Genomic DNA, 3,552 nt, shown 5'->3' with positions numbered 1-3,552 from the left:
TTTTTAAAGCTAACAGCAGTTACCCTTGCTGGACCTGTTTTGTCCCACGTCTCAAGAATGACTGTTAATCTAAAATGCCTTTGTATGACAAGGTAACTTAATCCAACTGACAGGTTTTTATACAGTAGGCTATATTTACAATATCTTTCCCATTACATTACAAACTTTGCAAATAGTGCATCAGTTCAGTGGCTGAGCCTGAGAGAAGCCAACGCGGGCTTTAGGACCCAGCGCTCTTCTGTAGGAGCGTCTTTTTGTCCGTTGCAAGCGCGCATTGATTGTGACCATTGTGACTTCGCGATTTACCATCTGTAGTGTCCCATGTGGTTCAAGTCAATTACCGGATCACTTCCCACAGGATTTGAAACCTATAGCTCAAAATTCAAAAAGTTTCCTTTTGTTACGTTTAAAGAAAAACAGAAAATTATCAAATTATGAAGAACTGTGGAAGTGCCCTTTTCTGGTAGTTGCTATGCACTTATTCTGGATTCCTTTCTCCGCTATCCACTATCCAAATATTAAACGTTAATCTTACTATTATTAATTACAATAATAATACCTGTAATTATAAGCATAATTAGATATGTGCACGTAGTTCAAGTGTCCAAATAAATGACTGTGAACAGTTTTAAAACAAACACACTTTGTGTAATCTCAATATCATTATTTGCTGTCTTTCATATTTATTTCAAACTCAAAGGAGAGCCTTTAAGTCACTGCGTGCGCTTACATTTGGAACCCCGAGCCGAGCCTGTCATATCTGTGAGATATCAGTCGAGTCCAGCGCGCGCCACTCAGCGCGTTTTTCCCGCCGCAGTGTGACCAAACGACGCGGCTTCAAAGGCGGTTAAATCAAGAGCAGTACCCTGAACTACTTACTGCTCTTATTGGGACAGAATATCTCACAGACCCGCACGGAGAGGATGCGTCTTTCTTTAGACCTGTATAAATACTGTTTCTATGTAAAAATAAGTGTTATTTTGTGTTGCCAATGGCTACAGGGGAACATTGAAATCACTGCTCAACTTGTTACATGTCTCCGGGTTTATAGAAGCGTATATTCGCTTTTTTCCGAGCTTATAGGAATCCACAGTGTGTAAAACGTTGCTTCCAGCAGAAACAGAGGATTTTGTCTAAACTCTCAGTTTTTTCATTTCTGTTTTTTGGGGAAAAGAAGTTGTACCGGACCTGTAAAAGCGCACCTGTGGACGGAAAACGCATATTTGCAGAAGAGAAGTATTGACTAAAAACATTGGAAAGCAGTAGGTGAGAGGCACTGACAGATAATTCACGTGATTGTGGAGGCGAGGCAACAGCTGTCAGTCAGAGCGCGAGCCCTCCTCCTCCCCTCTACACGGCTCGCGGGAATTTTAAAAACGGTTTTTTTTCTTGCGGGACAACAAGTGCCCTGACCAACAGTAGAGCTTTCGTCTGTCTCGTTATCCAAGATTTTCTATACCCCAGAACAACTTCAGCATTAACAGGTAAGATTTCATGTTTTTATTATTGTCATTTTTAAATAAGCCAAGATAAGCGCACCTGTTTCGGGCTGACATATAATACAGCATGAACATTGATGTGTGACGTAAATATATGACTTTATTTATTAGCTGGTGCTTTGAAGACAACTGCAAAACGTTTCTCGACTATTTAAAAAAAATACTTAACGTTTTCTGTTAAATTCAATATGGCGTAGCTATATTAAATATTGAGACGCGCGAGCAGGTAACGGTGACTGATGACGTCTGATGATCTCAGTTTTGTCAACAAAGCAAATATCACATCAACACTGCAAAAATGTAATAGATACAATTACATTTTTATCTCTTTTCTTTTCTTGATCAGTTATTATGTCTCAAGTTTTTGCCTACTTTCCTACTTTATTAATATTTGCAAATTAATGTGTTCTCACGTGGCTATGTGGTGATTTCATGTCAGATTGTTTGTTTGTTTGTTTGGAAAAAGTGTATTTGCACTTTCTCAGGACCAAATGCACATTTCTAAAATTCCTTTTATTCTCTGCTTTGCATTGTTCATTTACTTGCATTTTATCTGCCAGAAGATGATTGAAAGTGGAATTACAACCAGGATGTCAGGAATTCATGAAAACCCTGTGCAAAGTCACCACATCTCCGCACAAGAATACAGGTAGGGGGTGATTTCCTTTGATGGCTGAACCCATTGCTTTTGAACCTTGAGCAGATTAGAGAATAAAAAGATAATTTTGGGAAGAAGGAGAGCACTGCTAATCTTAATACAATCTCCTCCTTCCCTATTCTGTAAAATAAAGGTGTGTTTTGAGAGGCAGGGAATTGGGGTTTGTGAAAAAAGAAAGGAGCGAGAGAATACATCATCTTTGCTCTGAATGGATCTGTCAGAAAGCATCAGCTCTGTTTACACGCCCGCTGTCGGCACACGGAGGGATTGAGGACCTTGGCGGGGGCCCCCACGGGTCACCAAGGAGAAGTGGCTCCCAATAAGAATGTAAACGAGGGCGACTTGAGCTGTGATAAACCGTGACTGTGTACGCCCGCCTCCCCCTTTCTGTGGGACACGTAATGGTTTGCATCAATGAGCAAATAAAATCATTTTTTCTTCCACTTGTATAACTGCACCCTAATGACCGTAAACTGTACAATACACAGCTGGGTTTACAATTAGACTTCAGAAATGCTAATAAGTACAAGGATGTAGGCCCCCTTTTCTTGACGATCCTAAATTTGAGTTTATGTGGCATGTTATGAATTTTTTCCAAAATAAAGCCCCCTCTCCTCCCAATTACTGAAGCACAGTTTTAAAGTCAGTATACTATAACGAATACTATTATTATTATTTTCCTTTATTATATCTGGGCATCAATCTCAGACCTGCAGTGTAAGACAACGTTCAAAAATTAAATATTTATGTGCTTCTGACATTACAGTGCAGCCATTGTCTGGCAAGACAAGTGGATGCTCTTCTTGGCAACATTAAATTGTCGGTTATAGTCATGTCAAAATCAGTTTTAGATCTAATTTCTCAGGCTTTGTGTGAAGGATTCTACACACTTAAATATAATATTTATACATTATAATATACAATATTTTCTATAATATTTAAATATATAATAGCAATTGGTAACACTTTATAATAACTTTCATTTATAAATCATTAAAGGGGTCATATGATGCTTTTTTAAAGATCATTATTTTGTGTATTTGGTGTAACAGAATATGTTGACATGCTTTAATGTTCAGAAAACGCATTATTTTTCAAATACTGTACATTATTGTAGGTCCTCTATGCTCCGCCTCTCTCAAACGCTTCGTTTTCTACAAAGACCCTCCTTCTGACAAGCGCAGTCTGCTCTGATTGGCCAGCTGACCCAGTGCATTGTGACTGGCCGAACACCGCAAGCACTCGTCGGAAATGTAACGCCCCTTACCATAATCGCGAGCGTCATCTTTCAAAATAAATGTAAAGACAGAGCCCGAAAGGGGAACAGAGTCGTGTGACAGACACAGTGATGAAGCTGGTATGTGTGCGCGGTTAAGACAGCTGACTCTACTGTGA

At 39.3% G+C, this 3,552-nt stretch overlaps 1 pseudogene; it reads left to right on the top strand.

Moving 5' to 3' along the window:
- The first annotated feature begins 57 nt into the window (after positions 1–57).
- The window catches only part of LOC107672599 (forkhead box protein N4-like), an 11,084-nt pseudogene continuing 7,589 nt past the window's right edge, over positions 58–3,552 (top strand).

Source organism: Sinocyclocheilus anshuiensis, unplaced genomic scaffold, assembly GCF_001515605.1.
Source record: "Sinocyclocheilus anshuiensis isolate Anshui unplaced genomic scaffold, SAMN03320099.WGS_v1.1 scaffold100, whole genome shotgun sequence".
Classification (NCBI taxonomy): domain Eukaryota; kingdom Metazoa; phylum Chordata; class Actinopteri; order Cypriniformes; family Cyprinidae; genus Sinocyclocheilus; species Sinocyclocheilus anshuiensis.
Note: the sequence above shows the minus strand (reverse complement) of the source record. Positions and strands in the feature narration are given on the sequence as shown.